Raw genomic sequence first — 25,682 nt, forward strand, 5'->3', positions numbered from 1 at the left:
CTACGTGTTGGCAGCAAAGTGATGTGAAATTAATAAAAGCCATCAAGCACCAGGAAATCATGAAACTGTTTCTTATTTTCCTATTTCTTGCAAATTGCTCTAGCCACCTTAATTCATTACACTTTTCATCAAAGTTCTATCCTCAGCTCAGTAAAACAGTCGTATTAGCACCGGTCAAAACTTCTGTATTATTGCAGATCTGGAATTCTCGATTCTTTGAAATCATGAGAATTTTGTTTACATGAGGTCCTTGCATGTTCATCTCCAGCCTGAGTCATATTAAAAAAATATTTGCAGGGCTCAAACAGGAAAAGGAGTTTTAAAACCCCCTACAGATTTCACTAATATGATAACTGTGCTTCATCCAAATTATTTCCTTCCATTAATCCCTCACCTCATTTCTATAGGTTTAATCAAAAATCAAGACTCATCTAAGCAAATTTGACTAGGTGTGTAAGCCACTCCAAAATCACGTCTTAATTTGGTTCTGTTGACATAACATCTGACCTCACTAAGGCAGATGGCAGTGCATGTCACTTTGGGCATGCTGAAAATATAATTATTTCTCTGATAATGTAGTAGCAAAGAAAAGGCAATGAATCAAATAGTGAAGTTTTAGGAAAGATAACCTGAACTTGGAAACTACTGTGCCTCGTGTGGTATTTTTGAGAACAAATCAAAATCTTCAGGGCATAATCACATTTTCCTGACGGCTCATACTTCATGGCATTCTTACAGCCATTTGCTGGAGTAAATGCTCTGCGCACACATAGCACACTGATTGTAGAATCAGTCTCTGAATAGTCATTGAAAGCTTTTGTCTGTTTACTGTTCCTGAGTGAAGTTCCTGTTTTTCTCTTCACTAGTTTTAGTTTCCAGAAGTTTTTTCTACAGAGTTTCGGAAGTTAGTTTCAGCCCAAGTTTGAGGTTTCAGTTCTGTTTACATCTTTATTCCAGTCTCTAATGAGGCTCCTAAATGGTTACATATTATGCATGTATTCATCTCATACATATATATGGAGTGGCTCTAAAAAAGTATTAAATAAAAATCGTAAAATAGGGAGAATTAGATTTTATTGCTCTCTGCAGCTGCCCAGTGGGAGGGTATAAAGAAGGTTCATCCAGACTCTTTTAAGTCTTCTTTAGTTCAGTTAAATGCCATTAGTCTAATATTTCTGGCTGAAAAGAAGTCTTAATAGGTGACTTCTAAGCACTGAACGTTATAGAAACTCTGCATCCATAACTCAAGTTCATACATAAAGTTATCCTGATTACAATATAAGCAGTCGTGTGAATTCTGTCCAGCTCTGTGGAGTAAGCTAAAAAACAGCTTTGCACTGACCATAGCTGCTTCCAGAAAGAAAACATGTAAATCTTGAGAAAGAGAAATATGGCTTTAAAATGTATTCCTTCATCTAGTCCTCCATCACTAAATTAAAGTTCAGTGGCTTGCTAGGAAAATGTTTTCTTTTTATGTGCTCCCATAAATTGTGCATTTCAATGCTGTGTGTATCTTTTTTTATTATGAGGGGGAAATAAAAAAATGAAATTAAATATTCAGCATAAGCAATATTTTGGTTCCTAAAAAATAGATTTTCCAGACACTTAGGCTGCATCAGGTCTGAAAGTGGAATATTGGAATGATTACGAGAGGTAAAACTCCAATATTATTAAAATTGTTTGTTTAACAAAGGGTACAAATGTATATTAAGACCACTGATTAAACTATGTTACATCATCTAGCAGAAACAAAGTGCTACAAGACAAGTAAATGTGCCTGCCCTGTGTGGTTCTTCCTCCTGATAACTTACCATGATTTTGAATAGTTTACTGGGTTGCAGCGTATGGCTTCATCATAATCCTTTTCATTGCAAATTTCATACCAAGGACTACCATTTGTTACAAGATACGCCATTCCCTTGCAGTTACTTGTTAACAATTTCAATGGGTCTAAATCAGAGAAGTAGATGTTTCTGTATAACTCATATTTGTATAACTAGCATACATCCTTATTGTTCTTCTTTGCAGGAGTTGAGAAATTGAATCCAGATGAAGCATAAATCATTCCTGACATCTGTACACAGCAAGTCCTTTAAGCTCAAATCGCAGGATGCTTGCTTTGAACTTTGGGTGACCAACTTCATCCTTCATTGTTTTGCTGCAATACAGATATATTCAGCACCAGGTATGTCTGTCTTGAAACTACCTGTCCTAGTCACTCTTACTAAGATAGTGGTTATAAGGCTATATTAGCAGGTCAGCAATGTGAGTGTCAGTGTCTAGAGGCAGATATTAATTCTGCTACTTTGAAGTACAGAAGGCAGAAATTCACACAGCATCCTGAAATTTTTCACCTAATGTATGCAGAAATGAGAACGAGGAGATGACAGTCTCAAAATGGTAGGGGAAAGAACTGAGCAGTATATTTGCTAAATGGAATGACTTGGTAACTGCACTGCTATTATGGTGTGAATGTAGCTTGAGACCTTGTTGCTTATTAAGGTTTTAAAGCTTTGTTGGTTGGGTTTTCTGCTGTATTCTTATAAATGCTTCCAATGGGAATTTAGCAGAGGAATAGAACCGATAACAAATTCTGAACGCTTCAGATCTGAACCTCAAGGAAATACACTTTGCTAGATGGTGTTTCGGCAGTTCAGTTCTACAAGCCTCGAGTGCTCTGACCTCATATTGACATCTGTGGCACCACCATTTACTAAGCACTCACAAAAATATGAATTATGTGTATGAAGCTGCAATCTTCAGTCTTATCTTCCTCTAACCTCACAATGTTTTTGTGCATAGCAGAACTCTATGAAGTGAAATGTCTATCAAATAATGTGCAAGTAGAATGCATTTTTAGTACTTAGGTCATGTTGCATCAGTAGCCTTGTTAAAACTGTTAATGATGACATACCTAGAAGTCATGTTTGGGGAATCAAATAGGTAAATGCGATGGGTGTTAACAACTCAGCAGGTATATCAATTTTTCTATAAGTCTGCTATTCAAAGGTGGTCAATGCCTTCTGCTGCTATTTATATTCATTTCAAAAGACTGCAAGTGCTTGGCTCTGTATAAAGCTAGGTCTTACTGAAGGCTGCTTCACCTCCACTGCTCCTGTGGAAAATCTGCAATATGGAATAACTGTATTTTGCGGAAAGTATTTCCTCACTAAATAAAGTATACATTTTAAACCAAAATTATTTGCAGGGGGAGAGGGAAACTTGCTGTAGACTTTTATAGCAAAACTTTGGGTTTGGTTGTTTTGGTTTGTTTTTTTTTCAACAAATGATAGAAGTTTGTTCTAGGTAGGCTTTTTTTTTTTTTTTTTCCCCTCACAGAAGTTTTTTGGTAATTCAAGGTGAAGAATAACTTTCTCTCAACCAGCTTTATCTTCACGCTATTAAATAAAAGCATGCCTTTGACTTCTGTGAATAACAGTAAATGAATAGCTTTTGGCTGCTGCAAACATTTCTGTGGATCCATCTTCTACTTCTGAAAACTGAGCTTTTGATAAGAGGATATAACTCTTCTTAATTATGGCAGACTATTGAAAAGAAAAAGATAAGATTCTTCTTGCACAGATTCTTTGCTGAAAATTAGGTGGCAGTCTTAAGTTTCATTGGGACTGACACTTTCTTCAGAACATTAACTAGGCTGACTAATATTCATTCTCTCTTTTTGTGCCCCCAAAATGTAAATGCAAGGCATAAAAGATCTTTTTCGCAGCTGACTCCAAATAGTTTATTGGAGCTGCTATAGTGCTAAAGATATGGTGGGACCCAGAAACTCTTATGGGAAATAAAATACAAGGTTTATTTTATTTTGTGGAGGATATTATTTTATTTTTTTTTTAGTATTTCATATATATTGTGCCCCTTGTGGTTTAGAATTTCCAAATCTGGGTAGGTGCATGTATTTTTGGATCATCTGATAGAATCTTGCCTTACAGTCTAATATATGTCTAATTAGACTTGGAGGCCACATCTGCTTCCTGCCCAGGGCATGATAACACTTGTGATAACTACTGTCTGCCACTTAATCACTGCAGCCTGATTCAGTTCAGTAAATGTTGCATTATCAGTCTTGACTCTCATTAGTGATGTCTTGTGATTTATTTCGCTTACTCTCACATACTATCAGGATTGCAGCAAAGAAGAGTATAGAATTTTCTGTGTGCAGTGATTTGTTCTAGAAGACTACTTTCCCATGACAGGTTGTACCAGCTGAATACTTACCAAAGCTCATCACCTTTTGGTAGCAAAACTATTAAACTTTGCTTTTTTCCTTCTTGTTCCCTGGTTCTACAAATTATAATTAAACTATTAATTATGGTAGCTATTTCAGTGTGACAAATTACGTTGACTATATGGCAAAGTCACTCAGTACCCTTGAGAAGTGCAGCCTTGGTTTAAAGATACTGCACTGAAAATGGAATGTTTAACAACAAGCTCCATCCCCTGGTGAAACTGCAGTTAAAAAGTACTTGCTTCACACAGCGCAGGGCCTATACATAACCTCTTCCTTCTCTTTATTCTTCTCACCTACCCTGTTTTGTGTCTTGATCAAGGTTTTGTAAACCATTCACACTAATGTCATCTTACAACTATTTAAAAGGCATAACTAAGAATCCTAATGTGAAGGTCAGTATACAGGGAAGTGACAGCCAGATGAAAATCAACACTATTGCACGGAAACAAACTAGAAGAAAAAGAAGTCATTTTCACACATGGGCAATTCCAGATTTTCATATTTGTTTTCTTTACCAACTTTCCAAAAATTTAGACAAGCCTTTTCTGTGTAAAAATAGTGAAATTGGTAAAAATGGCAAATTTAAAAATATTTGCTTTTAAAGGAATGAAAATTTTAAAAATAAAATTTTGTCTTTATTTTTCTAATTAGTTTTTGTTTTCTTTGAATGTTAAGGAGACAATGGCTTTACTTTTAAAATGACAACAAAAAAATACAGTTGTTACCAAAAATAGAAACAGATATTTTTTTAGTAATGTACAATTTCACTGCCAGTAGAAATTATGGTGTAGGTTTTTTTGTACCTTTAAAGGAGTTTATAGCTTCAGTATTGCCAGACAAATAATTTATTTTGCAGTAAAGATATTTCCTGCAAATCTTGTGTTACTTAATGTGTCCCAAGCCTGATAAACAAACTCCACAGAATTTTAAAGTAAGGAGAATGTTTAAAAGGCTGCTTGCTAGGAGCCCACACTCCACTTCTTCTGCCAATTGGCATTTATCACCTTAGTTTTACCACATTCTTTGTGGTACATTCAACCTCGACTCTCGAGTCACTTCTGGAAAGGCACTGGACCAAGACTCTTCCAAAAATTCAATTTTGTGTTCCAGTTCTGTTGTCCTTTGAGGTTCCAAGTATGGCTTTGAATCTCTTTGACTCCGTTCTCCATCAATAAAATTGGTTGAGTTTTCTTTACCTTTTTTAGAGGATTTTTCTTGGCTTGAGTAAATGCTCTCATTTTATTTCTGTTCTCCAAGTGTCTGCAATAAGAGTTTAAACTGAAGGAAGAATGAAGAAAGTGCTCTGTTTTAAAGGACAATTTTTTTTTAAGTGGTTCTGTTATTTCTGCCCCATTTAAAGTTCAATGAAACTGTTGAAGTAATTTGATTCTTCATCTGAAGACAAGCAGAGGCTCATACTTGGACAACACTATGTTATTCAGTATTGTTACTTTATTGAAAATGCTGATTATATGGAACTATCTTGTGCTAAATTCAGAGAGGATAAAGTCATCTCTTCATAAGTATGTAACAGAGCTCATAAATAAGGGAGTCTAAAAGACAGCTGCAGAATACCTTACATCTCAAATTTTATCTCTCTCTAGAATGCACCTAGTCCAACCACCCTGCTCAAAGCAAGGTCAACAAGAGCAGAGTGTTCAGGACTGTGTGCATGCAGGAGGTGAATATTTCCAAGGGTGGGGACTCCATAACCTCCCTAAGCAACTATTCTGATGTTTGACTAAACTCACAGCTTAACAACAGAATTCCGTGCATTTCAGTTTGTGCTCTTGTCCTTCAGGTGAGGCTGACTGGTCTGCAGTTACTTACCTCCTCCTCTTTGTCCTTCTTGCTTTTTTCCAGTCCTCAGGTATCTCCCCTGACCTCCACAGTCCCCTGTGTTTTCTCTTTAAATTCAGCAGCCAACTTCTGCTTGTGAGAATTTCTCCTTATAGATTAACATCCACTGACTACCCAGTCCATCATGCTGCCTCTTGATCTTCACTTTGAAATCATGAATTTCAGGAAAATTCATGGTTTTGGGAGCAAAAAGGGGTGGAGGAATCAATCCCAGAATATTACTCTTCTAGTTTCATGCTGCCAAATCTGGAAAAACTCCAACTGACTTCAGTGAAATGAAGTCTTTTTCTTTATGGTTCTGTTTTCTCCCTGAACAAGTTTGTCTGCCATAGTGTCAGTCTAAATTTAGATTTCTATCAGCAAAATCTGTTTTCTTCCTTTTGGGTGACATATTTCTGAATCTAGAACTCCTAAAGTTTTAAGGCTGGTTGCCTTAAGCCAAGATTGTCATTATAAGCGTAATAATGATTCATGGTCCCCCAGAAACCTCTAATAGAAACATCTGTCTGTTAATGAATTGTTTGGCTGGGTTGCAAACTTATCAGACGAGATATGAATCCTTTTGTGGTTTAGTTGAGTAATTAAGTTCTTTGTTCGCTGCACAGCTCTCACTTAGCTTGTGCACATCAGAAATCTGAGCAATGCCTTCAAGGAGGCAACTTCTCAAAGAATGAGTATCCTGCCAAGGTATGGCAGTGGGATGGAGTAGTTGACAAACCATGTCTAATACCTACATTAAAAAAAAAAAACCAAGTAGTTACACAAAACAGTTACATAAAAAGAAAGCAGAAAGGTTACTGTTAGGATGAATTAGTTAACTTGAAGCAGAGCATATGTGGATGAACAGAGTAACCTATTAATCCACTGCTTTAAGACACTGTGTGGTACACGCTATAGGCAGCCTTGAGCAATCTGAAGTTATGATATCATCTGATTTTCAGTGGCTTGTTTAGGGCCTTTTTTTTTTTTTTTTATCAACTGTAAGAATAGTGGGTTTTGTTTTCTTTTAGGTTACAATGAAGGTAGAATACTTTGTCTTGGCTTTAAGAGAAGAATTCCCAGAAATGGGCTGAATGGTGTAAAAGTGTGGTGCTGACAATGAAAACAGAGACCAGACAGCCTTGGCAGACACTCTAAACACTAAGTATGTGGTCCTCTCTTATCAAATGGCAAGGGGGTGTATGTGCAGAGGGACTGGTTGGTTGTTTCTGTACCTGGCAGTGGAATCCCAATGTAGGAACTGGCTGACTAGAACCACAGAATAACATATCCTCCTGCTGTATCCTGGGAGGGAAAGCTTTGAAGCCACAATGTGGGTGAAGCTCTGCTTGCCCATGCTAGTATGACAGTGAATGATACTTCACTTGCGTTGGTATCATTCACAGAAGTGGCATGTTGAAGTTACTTCTTGCTTTCTGCTTGTACCTTCAGCTGCGTTGCTGCAGGGCCAGGCTTCTTGTTTACCTATGCACAACTCCTACCCTTCACCTTTGAGAAAAATCTCTCTCTGTAGATAGCAATAGAGTGTTGGCATTCAAAACTGTAATCTTAGTCAATCTTCTATGCTAATTTAGTTCTGTTGGATAAACTGATGTTAAACTCAATTTACCTAAATTTGTGAAATAAGTTATTTGAAACAAGTATACTTTACTTATTTGCTCATACATGTAGTTCCATCAAAGAATGCAGTGGATAAAATTCACTTCCCACAGAAGCAGTAGCGAGTTAGAATAACTCCATTTAATGCTTTGGAATAAATAGATTTAGCATAAATAAATCCCCAGGCCAGAAATACATCTCTGAAACCTGAGCTCATTCTTTCTTTTCCTTGTTTAAAATAAAATTAAGCAAACGGTTGAATACCTTCCTAAATCAGGGCAGAAGACTGAAGTCTGATCCATTTAAGCTACTTACTTAAGCTACTGTAGAAGTCGAATACCTGGATTCTTTTTCAAAGTGGCAAATCTATTATGAAAATTGAACAATTTTTTTTCCTGTTCAATTCACTACAGTCATTTCTGTATAATATGTTCTTAGAATATGTATGTGTACAGAGGTGAATGTTTATATCTGTGGTATCATGTGTAGTGAGAACAAGCTTCTATTCTAAACAGTGAATTATTCGTGAGGCGATCTGACATCTTCTAGGAAACCTAACTGGCAAAAGTAATAAGTAGTAATAAAACAGAAGGAATCTTTGTAATCTCAGGATTAATGGATAAAATGGTTATGCTGAGGGTTCTCTTCGTCAACAAACTGCTGTTTCCACCTATTTGCATTTTAATGGTTACCCTAGCTCTGGAGTTAAAATTACAGACTTTTCCCAGCTGCTCTTTAAATGCTACATTATAATTTTGAGGAAGCGTCATACGTAATTATATTTAATAGACACAGAATTGATTGAAACACTTAACAAAAAGCCCAGACCTAATTTTGTAAACATGTTATTGTACAGTAACCCCCAATGAGTTTGTTCTTAAATCTCCTAATTAATTTTTAATTAAAAAGCTCAAAGATGCCATTATACTTGTTGTAAATGGCAGCCTTATGTAAGCGTAAATGACTTAGTTGCTCAGACAAATATCTTCCATTAAAATCCATGTTAATGAGAACTCCTGAACACAGTATTTCAGAGATTTTAACAGTGGCAGCATGAAAATAGTCTAAATATCACACAGGGGTTTGTTCTTTTTTATTCCTCCTTTTTCTTTTTTGTCTGAGAGATAGGTTTGTCCAGAACATAATAGGTTTGCACATGACAGGCTGTCTGAATTTCCACTTAGGCACATCAATCCTCTCCCCATTGCTACTACCAGACTATATTTAGCACGAACTAGCAAATGATAGGGCTGATCCAACTAATGTCTACTCATGGGGGCCTATAGGGATGCTGGGGAGGGACTCTTCATTAGGGACTGTAGTGACAGGACAAGGGGTAACGGGTTAAAACTTAAACAGGGGAAGTTTAGACTGGATATAAGGAGGAAATTCTTTCCTGTTTTGGTGGTGAGGCACTGGAATGGGTTGCCCAGGGAGGTTGTGAATGCTCCATCCCTGGCAGCGTTCAAGGCCAGGTTGGACGAGGCCTTGAGTGATATGGTTTAGTGTTTAGGGGGGTTGGAACTGGATGATCTTAAGGTCCTTTCCAACCTTAACTATTCTATGATTTTATGATTCTATGTGAGTGCAAACGGCTACAATATCAGTAAACTTTTATGTAGATTTGCTCCATTAAATAGGTGAACACTCCTCTTACTAAAGAAACACTAACCTACTCATGAAAAACACAGACTAGCCAAATTTCCATCCTCAAGTATAAGAGGGATGCAGCTTTCCATGATTTTATTCCATCTTCTCATTAAAACCAGCCAGAGGATCTAAGCCAGTAGCTGAAACACTGTGTGTTGCTGTGGGGATGGGCTGATGTCACAAATAGAGGATTATTAATAGCAAAAAGCCAGCAAGTGCTGCTTTTAGAGAAGTATCTTTAATAGCAGGGGGAAAACACTTGAGACAAAATCTCATTTGCTGTGTTTTTCTTACATTTTTAACCAAAAGGAGATGGGAGGTGGAAACGCACTGATTTCTATGTCTTAATTATCTGTCTCCTATATGATAATTAACACTGCACAAGAAGAAGCAGAATTTAGAAGGCTGGAAGTTGTAAGCTCAGTTTTGCAAAGCTGCAGTTTTCATTTTAATACATGCAAAGTTTTGTTGTTAGGACGAGGGATTAAAAATAGTGATGTTTCCTCTTAAACCAAATTCACAGTAGCTTCCCCCTTGTAACTTTTCTTATCGGGTTCTTGATATTGTTAAAATGGAAGCTGGCACTAAAATAACTCACACTATTTAGAACTAGATTTTTTTTTAACCACACTAGGAATAGAAGACAATACATACCTTCAAAACCAGGAATATCATCCACTTAATTCAGTGTCAAATACCAGATGCATACTGTCTTTTGGGTGCAAGACAATATTTATTGTAATGTATGTCCAGGGCAAATGAGTGAGCAAGTGGCTGTGTGGTACTTTGCTGCCAGCTGGGATTAAACCATGACATCCATCTATAGAAAGTACCTAATATATTTTTTACCTTTTTGCCCTATTTCTAAGAAGAGAGACCCTCTTTTTTGAGCAGGTTGTTAGTACTGATGCCATAATCAATCTAACTGCTATGCTGGGAAACTTGTCTCAGAGGTCTTTGAAAGACCTGTTAAAACTTTTTGCATTACCACTTCATGGCTGATGTGTTTTGTCATGCTTGCTTCAGTAAAATAAGCTGTGAGATAATTGGTGTCATCAGTTTCTGTGCACTGTATGTTGTCATTTTGTGCCTGACTGAAATATAGTTTTACCGGTGACTTACCTGTTTTGAAAGAATCATATTCAGAGCATTTTTCCTGCTGAAATTAGTACTCCTCTGATGTCAAAAGCAGCAGTTCCAGAAACAGTCAAATCTTTTCCCATTCCTGGAATACTCACACTACTCCAGTATAGCTCAGTCTTTAAGATTTGATACTATAAATCGCATGTGTTCCAGTAAATATTTCTAGTTGCTGATGGCAGACTCTTACAGCCAGGAGTGGTTGTCATTACCTTTTAGGTTGGGTTTTTTTTTAAGATCTGTAATAGTTACAGAACCTAAGTCTGAGATGTAGCTGCTATTCAAATTATCTGTTCATAAATTGCCCACAGAAGTTGTTTGCCTTTGAAAGAGCTTGATTATGAGAGTGTATAGCTCATTGCACTCCAAAATAAAACTGGTCTCTTTTTCAGAAGCTGCTGCAGCAAATGCAGGTAAACCAGTACTAGCAAACCGTGTGCTGTAGCTTGGCTGTATTTTAGATCTTTATGAAACTAAATTGGGTTACATAAAGAAAATAAAATATTTTTATCACTTCTTATATTGTCCTGGGCTCCTACAGTTCTGGAGATCTGTGATTCTCTTCCTTAAGAGATCTCAGACAAAACATTTTCTGTCGGCTGAGAGAAAGAGAGCAGTGGAACAGGAGTCTCACAGATGCTGTGCTTTGTCCTTCCAAAATGCAATGAAAACCCATTTTCCCTCAGCAGTTCAGGACTGACTTAGAGTCAGTTTCTCATAGTCCCACTCTTTCCAGTCCATAAATAACTCTAACCAAGGTGGATCTGGGTGGTGTGTTTTAACTGTTTCTTTCGCTTTTCTCCTCTTTCTCCCATTAGGCAGACACTTTTGTCATCATTAATCTGTGCACAGGCCCTTTGTGTTTCCTACTTCAAGCTTTTGGAAAATCCTCAACTTGCATGGCAAGTCAGCTACAATGGCTGGTGTACAGTTGTGCTTTACGTGGTGGCAACTATTTGTTGTTTGCAGAAAAGATGTTTAAGTGTCTAGAAGGCTATTTTCAATCAGACTTAACTTGTAACAGTGCCTTTTGCTAATCTAAGAAGAGATTTCACCTCCCACCTTTCCATTATAGAGGCCAAAAGATGTGGTGAAAATCACAGTAGAGTAGTAGCCAAAATACTGAAGTACTGTGTGTTCACGTGAGCATCTCTTCTTTGCTAGTGCTTAGAATCTCTGATAAGAACACCAGCTGTGCAACTTGACCATCCACCTGATAGCACTTCAAATCTGCTTACCTTCAGAAATTACTTGCCTGTGTAATCTAATTTTACCCAATGTTCTGTTTAGAAATAAGTCCATTTACCGCTCACAGATTGTTAGTTTCGTGATTTAATAGTGAAATGTTGAAGAAAAAGCAGTGTTTCTCCCTCATAACTCATGCTTTCATCCCACTTGTTCATACTCCAGTAATTGAAATTACAGTCTTATAATTGTGCAGACATTGATGATTTTGAAAATGGAGGATTATTAATAGCATAAAAACAAGAAGGACCTCTTCTGAAAATGTTATTCCAGCAAAAAAAGAACCAGAAAAATATGCTTGATTATTTCTTCATTTTTTTTGTGCATTCTGCACATTTTAATTAGGCAGAAAAAGTAGATAAAATTTTCTTTCATCAGCGTGAATATTAGTGCATCTTAGCAGAAAAGAATATTATGGAACATATTACAAGTAATGAACTTAGGGTTTTGTAAGTTCTATTGACTTTAAGATAAAAAAAAGAAGTCAAAACAAAAAAAACCACCTTGTTTCAGAAAATAAGTTTACAACCTAGAACCAAATCTTCACTGATATTTCAATATAAATTAATTTTTCATGCATTTAAGTAAAAAATAAGTACTTTGTTTAATTTTACAGAAAAGAGAACATTTTGCAGGTATATAGATGCTTTTGTCAGATTGCCAAACCTGACATTCTTAAATACTTTGCAACTGACAGGATCTTCTGGTAGGATCTTCCAGTCTTTTAGCAAATTCTAGGTGTCAAATCTATGTATTTCTTAAGTATTTGAATATATACTTGCAAGTGAAGGGCTGGACAGGAAATCTTTGCATGTTATTCTGCTGGGAGATCTGGTGGATGGATCTTAGCTTTGGAATTCCCATTTACCAGTGGTGCTGCCGCACAGCAGTCTTGCAGCTGGAGATCACAGCCAAGCATCTGCCCTGGAGATGCTCTGGCATGCTTCCTTCCTCTCTGCATGCCCAGTGTGTGGCTATTCCCAAATCCTGAGCCCCAAAAGGATTCAGATGAAATAGTTCGTCAGAGGACAGTATCTGGACTACCAGTTAGGAAAAGATGAATAAGCAACAATGAAGGAGCCAGGGGACAAGATCATCAGAAAGCACTTTTAACACACCAAAAAAAAAGGAAGCATCATCTGTAGCACTTACTATAACTGCACTGTGAATTAATGAAGGATACTTGCATGAGGATACAGTAATGGTATGAATATGCTTCGTGGCTCAGCAAGTCCTGAAATTGCTGTCACAAGTAGGAGAGAATACCATGGAAATGACCCTTCTTCATACTTGCTGCTTTTCTTACACTCTTTCCATTAGTATTTACTTTGTTGGATACTGCATATGGACAGAAATGGCATTTTTGGCCTAAGTAATTCCATTCTTAGGAACACAATTTTACTTTTCCATTGTACTTGAGGTGGTTTTATCTTAGTTTTGTATGTGTATATTTAGCAAAAGCTATTAAAAATCAACCATGCTATGAGCATCTCATTGCTAAGCAACATCTCTTCTTCCCTCCTATGTGTCTTCTTGCTGTTCCTTGAAAAATAAGTATAACAAATGTGTAAAGAGTGGGGTGATTTCCTCTTTGTAGAATACTCCAGAGAGGGTTAGCACTGAGCCTTTCTGGTCAGTTATTTCTGAGACAAACTACTGCTGGCATCTGGTTACTACCTAAAGCAGAAATGCTCGGTATCCTACTGCTGCATGCCTGGAAGCTTTTCCTGAGATCTCGGCTTGGGCATAAGTTCCTCCACACAGAACATTTTTGCAGTCTGTGTGTACTGGTGGCCATGTACTGGCTGGAAGGCTTTGCGGTACCCTAATACTGTGTGGTCTGAAGTACAGGAAGGTGGACCCTTACTTCACTTGCAGAAAAGGAGGCTTATGGCAGCTTTATTATGAACACACCTTATAAATGTGTTGGCATGTGGTGTATTGTTTAGGGGCTCTCCTGTGGAGTACTGCTATTAGCTATTTTCACATTGACCAGAAGACAGTAAAGTTGTAGTGGGAGGGGAGAGGGAAGAAATGTGCTTTGTCAGCTAACTGCACTTCTGGAAAATGTTTGTCAAACCATCTGTTGTTTCAGTATCATTCTGGAATTACAGCTCTGCAGTTCAGAAGCCTTAAATGGGGTTGTTTGGGTTTTTTTGTGGTTGTTCTCTATGGCGATGCTCTATTGTTTCAGTGCTCCTGTGAATGCCTTCAGAAGCTACCAGTGTATTCCATGAACTATGATTTTACTTTGTAATATTGGTGTTGTCTGAACACCACTGAAACGGCATTGGCAAGGTCACTTTGTAGAACTAAATGCTGGGTAAGTGTTAAATATGTTCATGCGGTTGTAGCACAGATTGAACTAGGCTTAGAGTTTGTGCCTGAACTGCTATACATCAGATTAGGAGAACGGTAGTAGTTGTATTCAAGAGCTCCACAGCAAACAAGCAAAGAAAGCAAAATAGTTGCCATTTGGTGATCATGTCTTTCAGAGAGATACTTGAGATGCAAATTGATCTTTCTAAATTTTGTCAAGTTTCCTATGCTAAGATAGATGTAGGTACCTGAATTTTCAATGGTATCGTATTAAAGGCATCCTTAATTTCCTCTTTCCCATAAAGGTGTGTAAAGGCTGTTAAGTTACATATATCCTAATTCTATTAGAGCATTGCCTCAATTCCTTTGTGAATTCCGCTTATCTATATGAGAAAACAGTCGTGAAATGAGCTCAGATGTGAACTTGAACAAAATATTGCACACTAAGGCTTGATGTGGATGTCCAATTCCAGAAGGATTGAGTAGTGTAGTTTGGGATGGCTATTTCAAATCCTTTTTTGATCGGTGATTATAACCTTAGCATGTAATGCAACAAACCATTTAAAAGACACTGGTAATCATATAGATGACAGCAGAACTGTTGTGCAGTTGAAGCTGCATGCTTTGTACCTATGTACTTTTCCAGCAAAAAAACTTCAGTGGTAATATTAGAATTAGAATAGTAATTTTCTGTAAAATAACATAGAAGTCAGTGGCAAAACATGGTGATCTTTTCAAGATCAGCTCAGTAAACTACCAAGCACTTGCATACGTGGAAGAAGATCCCAAACACCATTCTGTATTCCTCTTTGTACCTTTCATTGGCAAGTAAAGAGCAGGCAGGCAGTTGAGAGTCATAGCTCCCCCTAATGTGCTAGGTAACAACTGAGCACAGAATGAAGGTAGGTTGCAGAACAAAAGATATAGAATTCCCTTCCCCCTGGAGCAAGGGAGAAGCAGCAGCTTCTATTCAGAATTTATTCCTCTGTTGTTCCTCCAGTGCAACAACATAATGCACTTTAATCAGAGCAAATAGTTAATATTCTGTTTATTCTACAGCAAAGTAAAAGAAACATGTCATGTGCCAATGAGGATATAGTCCATTTACCCATAATTCTTCTATTCCTACTCTTTTCATACATTTTTAATGATCATTTTATGTTTTCCCCTGATTTCTTCTTCCTATATTATTATATACACAAGGGAGAAGAATGAGCAAAGTTAAATTGTTTCTTGGGTTTGCTGAGCTGCCTGGTGGGTAGATAAAAATAGCAAGTGCCAGTGGCAAAGTCTCCCAAAAAGTGCTAGCACATTGTGAAAGTGCTAACACATTGTGCTATTGAATCAGCACTCAGAAATCAGATTTTCCTCATGACGCTTTCTTTAAACTTAAGGTGACCTTTAGGAATGCATTTGCATCAATGCAGAGAACCTTATTACTTTGTCATATCAAAGAGCAAGTGCTGTCACCCTGAAAAGAGCTCAGCTATGGGTCTTGGAAATTCCTTCCTTTTTCTACTAGGCTTGATAAGACATTATTGATTCTGGTACCAGAATAAACAAGCCACAGACACACAGTAATGAGTGGTATTTTCTTTAGGAAGATATGATTATACAGTAATTTATAGGTCACTACTGCAGAAATTTCCTATTCATGTAAGGCTCCATTGTATCATTTCTGAAAACCATTTCTTATACTTAATAATTCCACCTGTTTTCCTGAACTTCCACAAACCCTGAGGTTATCTACAGCACAGACACTGATACAATTTTTAAGCAGGTTTAGGGCAGCAGAGCTGTATTGGATATGACTGTTGTCTTGCATATTGATTATGTAGGAAAAGTTCTGCCTATAGGGTCAAATTCTTAAGCTCTTGCTTGTGGATCAAATTAGCAGAGATTGAAAACTGCTGTGCCACCTATTGATTTTTGAAGCAAGCAAGAATTGCTCAGAACTTCTTATAGTCAGACCTGCATTGATCAAAGTTCTTATGGGCTGAAACTTATGAATTGTTAAATGACTTAAATCATGTTACACAATAGCCTTAATCCAGAGCTTACAGAACTCAATGAAAATGTTATATTATGCTTCCATGGATTTTGAATGAAGGTTTATATTGCAAATTAGACTCAGGACAGGTCATGACCAGTAGAATTGGACAAATATTTAGAAACTTGAGTGCTAAAAATTTGACTCTTCAGTCAAAATGTTAAAGAATTAAATATTCACAGCAAAATGGAGGGGGCTCTAGATGGTCAGTGACTTTGAAAACAGTACGACTCAAATAGCTGCTTAAATTTGGAATTTAAAGAAGGAAAGAAAGCTGAAAAACTGCATTTTTAATGCATTGTAGATGGCTTATATGTATTCTGTGTAGACTAAAGGCAGAAGGAATATGATTTTCAAAAGGCAAAGACGTGTTTTCAGCACAGCAGGTAGTGTTTCAATCCCTGTTGTTACCCAAGATCTCCATTGAGCTGCACATGTGCTTACGATATACAGTAGGAGGCACAATAGCATCAAAGATTAGCATAGAAACAGCTACAGTGAGCTGGAAAAAAATTGTCTCTAACTTTTAGGAGACTCCCCATGCAGTATTCCTTGACTCAGGTTTTTTTATTAGTGTATTTTGGTCTAATATGCATAGCACATATCCCCCATTCACTGTGGGAACTGGATATCTAGCAGGTAGTGGCCTTATCTCAATCTTATGTATTAGTTTAAACAACCAAGTAAGAGCTACAGAAATTTAAAGCAGATGGCATTAACATTTCATCCCATTTGTGACTAAGAGCCACTGCAATTTTTATTAATATTTACAATGCAATAATACCATTACTGACATATAAGAAATACCGATGTCAACAAATCAGTATTTTGCTTTGTCAAGGCATTACTTTTACACTGATCAGGGCCTTTTGGTTTCTTGTTTAGTAATATTCACTCCTTTTCTTTCTTGTAGCTTAATTCAAACATGAAAAAATGAATACATTGCAAATATATTAGTAGGTATTTTTCAGTATCTTCAGTTTATTCAGGAAATGGCAGAGATATTTATCAATTACTTAGCATCTATTTTACAAAGCAGAAGGATGATTAAAAATAACAGTGAAAAGGCTTATTGAAGGCCAAAGGAGGTGTGAGTTCTGAATTATCTGATGATCAGAGCAGTTGATGAATAATTCATTATCCCTGCCTTTTCCAGGAGCCAAACTCATGAGCAGTGGCCATTGTAATTGCGGACACCAGGTGTCATGTTATTAAGCTATTAATTTGCTTATACAGTGTCATGCCACATTATATCAAATCAACTTGCTGTGTGGCCCAGCATAACAGGGATTTTTAAGTGTTGTAACGTGGTACAGTGCAACAGGGACACAAATCAAACCCAGCAGCGCTTCAGTAGATCAGCTGTTCTGTAATGTGTAACCAGGCTATCACTGTGGACATCCATCTGTAATGAAACCATTAAAATAGAAGTGGAATGGAGGGAGTGCTGTCTGCTAGGCATCTCCATTGAACACAGATACTTTGGCACAGACCTAATTAAAGACACTAGGTCTAGGTCTGGACAACACACTCTCAAGAGTACTTGAAGGAGTAATACAGAGATGTGAGGTACTAGTCTGGATGACTTCATGGGCGATTTCCAGTTAGCTTATACTTGAGAGGTTAACTTGCAAGTCTGATGGGAAACTAGCCAAAAGATAATGGAGTCTCCAGCACTGCAAGTGTTGCTTCTATGACCTTAGATGGATTTTATGCTCTGAAGAACTAAAGCTTGCAATTTAAAGAAGGCTATCTTTGCCTGCTCCCCTGGGTTGATCAGGAACCACCCCTCCCAACACAGCAGCCAAGCTGTATTGTGCGACTAGATGCTGCTAAAGAGTAGGAATAAATCAAAACAAAGCCCTAGTTCATTATTTAGTAGGGGAGGTAAGGAAGATTTCAGGATGTTGCTTTGTTCTATTCTATCACAACCTAAATGAAGCCATTGTCAGCACAAATACTAGTCTGTTACAAGGACTCTGCACTAAGCATACATAAGCAAATCATAACCGAGGAGCTGGCTTTTGCTTATGCAAGTGTTATAATCAATGAGAATTGGAATCGCATTGTCATAGACGTAGTTGCCCCTAATCTAGCGCAGGCATTTCAGTAACAGGCCAGATATCATGTGTAAATCCTAGAACACAATATGCTAACGGTAACATTTTCACCCACAATTCATACTTTCAGTTTGGAATTTTTAGTTTCCTTTGTACACTAAAGAAATAACGCATCTGAAGTAGAAATCTGTCAGATTTCAGCAAGAAAATAAGGGCTTGGAAAATTGCAAAAGTTGTGAGAAAAGTTTATTCATGATAAGTTTATTGTCATGGGGAAAGAAGACTTTATTAAAGATACAAATTTAATAAAGTAATAACTCAAGGAAGAAATAAAAATCTTGATAAAGGTGATCCAAAAGAGCCTAACAATAAGAGGGCTTAATCTGAAGGCTTACAAAATCAGGAGTCAAATGCAAACTATATAGAGCAGGTTCATGTAGCAAGTAATGAGCCTGCACCCCTGCGTAACAATGTCAGAGAATATATTCAAGGAGCATCAGGATGTAAATGAAAGAATTAGATGAGATTCTTGACACCAGGGATTACGGGTTGTGGCATGAAAATAAGAAAAGGATCTGAATCAGTGAACACATGATTTATGTTGAGCCGATGGCTTTCCTATTCTTAAGATTTTATTTGGTTTTTAGTGCTTTCCTTCTTGGAGGTAAAACATCACTATGGTTTGTGACCAGGCTCAGTCTCCTGCCTCTTTCACTGTCTGTCAGTCCATTTTCCTGGTTGTCTCAGTTTACTATTCTGCATCACAAAATTTCTTATTCTTTCAAAGTTACCTTTTAGGGAAGTTCACTCTAGGTCTGAGCACACTGGACCTTATTTTCAGAGGTACTCATTACATCCAGATCCTGTAGGAGTTTAGAGTTTCATCTGAAAAGGAAGGTGTCAAAGGTCAGAGAGATCTAGTTTGAAATAGTTCCGGCTGAAAATAGCAGTTATGCTACACATTGATGGAGCACCCCTGATCCCATGGTCTGTCCATTTTCCTCATTGCATTTTTCATTGCACTCTTTACATTTACCATGGGAGACCTAAAGTGGTTCTGTGGCAAGCATAATCCTGCATCTTATTTTCTACGTGCGTCTGAAAAAGTTTACAGAAAATCCTTGACCTTGAAGTGTAAAGATGTAAAGGGAGTGGATGAACATGATTTCCTTTGATTTAGATTACAGTAAAATTTTCAAAGCTTCCTGACCCTTCTGATTCCTTCTTGTGGTGCTCTCAGCTGAGAAACACCGGTCTGCATGAGCCACCTGAGATGTGCGCACTGCTAAATTGAACCACTTTGCAGGCATAAGAAAGCACATTTAGAGCAGTTTGAATCAGGCACGTTTTTTTACTGTGTTGAGTGAGGGCAATAGTTAATTAAACCTGGTCTTTCAATGGAAATTGTTTCAGCACATTTCTGGTATCTGTGGAGATGGTGATTGATGAGGCATAAATAGGCTGTTTTTACTGCAAGTTATTAACATTCCAGTCCTTCCTGCATCACCACTGATCCCGCTCAGCAGAGACCACTCTCAAGTGATGTCACTGCATATTTCTCTGCACAATTGAATCAATAGGTGAAGAGTAGGATCATTGCAATTACTACTCTGGTTAGCCCACTTCTCTACTTGAGGTAGTAAAAAATAGATGCTTCATTTGCCTAGTGGCAAATCCTCATTGCCAGCCTGTCAGTAGCAGGGAAGCAATATTTATAGCTGTCTTTAGGGAGCTCTATCCCATTGTGCAGTTAATTATGATAAACTGTTTTATTTGTAGAAGAGCTTAAAACTGCTTTGCACTGTGGCAATGTGTGACTACTATAAGGGAGCTGCTTAATTAGGATGGTCAAAATGTCTCCTGCAATATGACAGGAAAAAACATCGAGATGTGTCTCCTCTGAAAAAGAAAGGTGTGATTGTAGCATAATCTGATAATACATTTGTGTAATGACAACTGAAGACAAAGGCAGAGTTTTCAGTGTATTAGAACTGCAAACTGCACCAAGCAGGCTCAGGTTTTCTCAGCAGCATAGGCAAAATTGGATTAAGAACCCCAGAGGAGCTAAGGCCCTAGCATGCCTATCATGTGGCAGGTTGAGACATGGACTTTCACCCAGTAGGAGTAACATGGAAAGTGAGACAGAGACCATGGAGAGCTAGATTATTGGTTTCTGTGGAAATGGAAAGACTGTTGGTGGCATTCACTGATGATGCTTAGTCCCCGCACAGTGACAGTGGTTGCCACCACAGCACAGACCCAAATGGATTATGCCTAAAGCTGTTTGGGTTTGCCTTGCTTCTTGGTGCTCTGACACAGATAAACACGTAGCAGCGTCAAGGGAATTTTGTTGCCTCCCAACATCTGGCTCCCGCCCTTGGCCTAGGGGTGACTTTTAAGTGTGTTAGCTAGGGTGGGTATGCACAGTCCAAGCTGAACTCACACCTCCATTTCACCATAGATCCACTATCATTACCTGGGCTCTGCACAAACAAACTGCTGAGCTCATATGGAGTCCATGGAGCTTAATGCAGATCCAGTTTACAAGCATGGATTCATAGCAGGATCTGGTCATTAAGGACTGCTACAGCACCATGTTCAATCAGTGTCAGTCCTTACAGTGGCTTCAGCGGATCCCAAAATGTTCTGAGATTCAGCACAAGCAAACAGATAATTTATGGATGTTATAAAGGAGGGTCTAGACGAGGGAGCTTGCTGGGGTCTTTTATTGGAGGAGATTCATTAGCATTTATACAGTAATAGTTGAAACTGCCTTTGCTGGCCCCCATCAGTGTCTTTCATCGTGACACTGCAGAAAGCAGGCCTTGACAGGCCAGCTAAATTAAGGCTGTGTGAGGAAAAATATTTCTTTTCTTGGGGAAAGAAAGAAATTATAGTAATATATAATGCTCTACATTTAACATTCCCTTAGTACCCTCCCACTTCTGAGTTACTGTACTTGGAGATGTGATCGTATATTAAGCACTATGAATTCAAGATCCTTTTATTTCTGACAGTTTGTCTGGAGCTGTTCTATAGAATGTGTTCAGCTTTTATATTCATCTCAAAACTGAAATTTATTGGAATGATATATTGGTTAGTATGTCTGGGAATATCTGAAAATATTGTGCTTCTATTCTTCTTTTTGTGTTTCCTATACCTGTCAGAGGAGCACATGCACAGACATATGCACTTTCCTTTGCAGTCAATAATGAACCAATTAGAGCATAATTAGAGCAACCATTGCTTTTCATTGCACAAAATCATAACATCTCAAACGTGAGTCACAGGCTGTCTAGTGTGAGATGTGCAGGTAGTTTTCCTGAAGCTTTAATTAGGGCTTTTTGCTAGCATGTGCTTTCAGAAATGGGAAAGTACAGTTCTAGACAAAGGAAACTGTTTTACTGGTCAGCTGCTAAATCAGGTACACAGGCACAGACAGGGCTGTGAACTCCAGGAATACAGATTACAGCCCAATTTCTTGATCCTTCAGTTACAGGCAATCACAAACTTCAGAAACTCTCTAATGCTGCAAAGAGGCATTTTTTAACATGGATTTTAGTTGTGTTTTCCAAATACTGCTTACTTTAAAATAATGTTACAAGTTGGTATGGACCCAGAAACATTTTGTACAATACAGGAATTACAGATAAAGTTTCCTGTTTATGAAGACAGATGATGTAGATAGATAATGAAAAGTTAAGGCTCTTTCATAAAGCTGTCAAAGTTTATGAGGGTGGCTGGCTGAGCTCGATGGGATTTGAGAGCATGTTACTCAGTTCTTGGTACAGGGTAGTGTTTAATACAATCAACAGCAAGAACACATTTAGAGGACATGTCTCTTCAGGTTAAGATGCCAATCTAGCTCATGATACAAAAGAAGTCAGCACAAACTCAGGTTGGATTAATGTAGGACAATTTTTCACAAGGCAAACACTTGCATGGCCGCAGCAATAGAGAAAAAAATCCATGCTGAGATAGTCCAATTAAAATTGTCATTTTTGGGGGGTGGGTGCGGAATAAATCCAAGTCTAAAGAGGAAAGGTAAGGAGAAATTAATTTTTTTAGCTACATGGTGCTTGAATGTACTTTGAAAGGCTCTGTGTGCATGGGCAAAGAAAAGAAATTAATCTTACATAGCAATGAATATTTACAGTATTGGAAATTCCATGTAGGGTCCAGCTTTTGTTTCCTGTGGACACTGAAGCGTAGTTTGCTGTAACAAAATAAATAGTTAAGTTGTCCTGGAGATGTATTTTCTTTCAGTTCAAATAAAAATTGTATCAGCATGAGCATAAAGGTATCGTTTGGGATGAGTGGGAAAACCTCCAATTCAGCAATTCACCACTGCGAACAGTCTGCTATTAAAATGACCTCATGTGTGTGTTTCAGTTCTTTGCTCAGTAAAGATAGATGGAAGAATTTACTTAAATAACTAGTGAATACCTGGGGTCCAGTCACTCAGAATCATCCCTTCATGCAGAAAAGGTGGATTTTAAACACATGGCTATCAGTGGCTGGGGTAAAATCTTAGTTTGTTCAGTACTCATTCCATGTTAAATATTAACCTTTGGAAAATGGGTTTAACTTTACAAAAGGTTCAAGTAGTTTCCTTTTATTAAACTAATGCATTTTTTCCAGAAGATATATGGGGAGTAAAACTTTTGAGATGAGTTTTTGAGCAAAAAGGAGTATGGCAATGAACTGTAAGAAATTCTGGTTTAATACTTGGTTAAAGAGCTGAGCAAACTATGTATCTTAACCAAACACAGGCATTTCTCTGTCTTTTTATATGCCACTTGAATTTGAGACAATGGAAATGCAGATGTAAGTATGTCTTTTTTAATAAAAATAGAATTACTTGCACCAATTAATGGCCAATATGAATATGTTACCTCGTTAAAAGCAGTATTTGTCATTCCTGTATCTTCTTTCTAGGCATGCTTAAATAGCTTGATACTATTTCTGAGAGCTGGATTTTATTATAGCTGATACATGTAGGCTTGCACACAACTTGACATGCACAAGAAAATGAGAGGAAAGAGAAAAGCTAGAAAAACCTTCTATTTTTTTTTTTTTTTACTAAGCAGTACATGATATTACCTTCTTCAAATCAAAAGTTCTCTCCTCTACACTTTACCTTCAAAATACCCTCTCACACCAAATATGTATTCCCTAATTACAAGCTGAATCTGTTTAGTTGTTCATTAACCACTCTGAGTCAGCATATTGGACCTTTTTACTGGAAAAAAAAACAAACCCAAACTTCATATTTCTGAGCATCTCAGATTTCTTCTCCCTAAAACAGAGATATTCCTCTGTAAGGATTTAATACCGCTTTTAGATTTATTTCCAAGCCATCCCTATCAGGAATGCAATTTCACTTCCATGCTAGTATGTAGATCCATAGAAATACCTCTGTGAGATAAATTACATGATCACTTAATTAACATTATTGTCATATTGCCACAGTTAAGAGCAATATATTGAGCAAAGGTTAATACAGAGTAAAGTTGCCAGCTGGAAGTTTCTGATTTGTGAAACTGTAAGCATGCACAGTTTTGCAAGTATCTTGTTTAAAACATAGAGCTATGATTTCTTGTTTCATTTTATTCATGTTTTATGTGCTTACCAGATCCTGTGTTGCCCAGGATATTTACCACTTCCTGGTAAATCTGGTTCCCTATGTATTTTAGGACTTCTGCTGGTTTCCTGTATATGAACAACTGTGCTGTTCATGGGATCTTTAGGTTGTTTTTATGAGCTGCAGAAAGTTTTGTTATAGCCACATAAACCACTGTGGTATAGGCTTCCTTCTCACCTTGCCATGATGAGGATTCACAAAAATTAGCATTATTGTAATCCTTTCAGACTAGAAAGAATAAGAAATAATGCAAAGAGCTCATCTGTCTACACCACAAGGGAATCTGTGTCCTGTTTTTAATTCATTTTCTCATATTTGTTGAAGATGCTTTTAAACCAGCATTAGTTATAGTCTGCTCAGCTTCAACCAGGGAAGTAGCTGGAGCAAAGGGCAAGACTTTGGAGATTTATATCGTGCTGAAGCCTCCTTAGTAAGTCTCTAATTCCCTTTACACATAGCAATAGTGAAATCCAGTTGGAGATTATGATATTTAAATGTGAATGTCCTTTTCTTTTCTGGCTTCTTCCAGAGGGATGGATCACATGCTGGGAACCTTTATAAAAGAGAAATAAGGAATTAGTGATGCAAAGATGTTTTATGGGAGCATACTGCAGTCTGCTGATGCCTCATTGTTTTCTTACTGCAAACTTTGTGTGTGTTTCTCTCATGACTTGCGCTCCTCAAGCTTGTTGTGTGTAATTTGTCAGTCTTATGAAAAGACATTTCGGAAGTTTAAATGATCCAGCACTAAAGTTGGCACAGGCCAAAGTTAAAATCTACTACACCTGGTCGTGTAGTGCCATGGCAGGACTGATTTACAAGTAGAGTCATGACTCAGTGGTCACATTCAGAATGCAAATAAAAGCCCATTCTTGAAATTTTTGATGATCAGTGCTCTAATTATAGACATGAATATGAAATTAGCTGGATAGACTGAACTGTACATGGGAAGCACCTTGACTGAACTCCTAAGACAGGCTTCTGTTACAATGATAGAAACTGAAAGCCTGCTCTGTGTTTTACAGAACTAGAAGCTCTCTCTATGTGTAAGAAATCTATGGGGGCCGGGGCATCTATATGTGTGTATAATGTTTTTCTTATCCTTTCTTTTGTTTAAAATCAGGTATTTCTCACATCTTTATCTCTTAAAATAATATATCACTATTGATGTTCAGTGTAATTCTGGAACCATTTTGTCAGGCTGAATGGATATTTATGTGTGTGAGAGTGTGCGTGTGCGTATGTATAAGCATATATATACATCCACGTGAAAAAATCAATTTCAGGAACTAGGAGAATAAACACCAGCTTGGACCACATGTTAATCTCCTTTTTTGGTATGCAGTGACTACTTCAGCCTTCGTAATCCTCATCTTAAAGCATAGGTAAGAGTTGCTTCATCTGCTGTAGCGACCAATAAACACAAAAGGATTCAGAAAGTAATCATGAAGACAAATAACTCTGCAATAAAATTAAAAACTTTGCAAAAACTAAAATCCAGTAATTCCCCATTTATATTTTCTCACTGGATCATGTAGTCCCAAGCAATGCACTTTTTTACATTTGGGCTGCATAATGCAATGTAATTTTTATGTCTAATACTTTTCAGTGTGTCCAAAATATAACATCACATGCACAATGCGTGACAGGGTGGTCGATGAATTAATTACACAGAGCCTTTAAATAATATCACTGTGAATGTGATTTCATAGGCTACAGCAATCAATCTTGACATGTTATGAGGAATGAATTGTCAGTTAGGGTTAGGTTTTTATTTCCTTCTACCAGGAAGGTTTCTGAAGCTGTTACTTAATGCTACTTATTGTTGAAGGATGCCTGTTGAATATGTTTTTCCTGTATGAAATT

At 37.4% G+C, this 25,682-nt stretch overlaps 1 long non-coding RNA gene across 1 annotated transcript; it reads left to right on the forward strand.

The window, feature by feature from the left end:
* Nucleotides 1–2,039: 2,039 nt before the first annotated feature.
* Nucleotides 2,040–24,870, forward strand: LOC134156248 (uncharacterized). Its single transcript, XR_009961866.1, has 3 exons — nt 2,040–2,185; nt 24,141–24,246; nt 24,346–24,870. It is a non-coding gene; the product is annotated as an uncharacterized LOC134156248 (long non-coding RNA).
* The last annotated feature ends 812 nt before the right edge of the window (nt 24,871–25,682 follow it).

This window comes from Pezoporus occidentalis, unplaced genomic scaffold, assembly GCF_034315485.1.
Source record: "Pezoporus occidentalis ecotype Australia unplaced genomic scaffold, CSIRO_AGI_Poc_V1 ctg83, whole genome shotgun sequence".
NCBI lineage: Eukaryota > Metazoa > Chordata > Aves > Psittaciformes > Psittacidae > Pezoporus > Pezoporus occidentalis.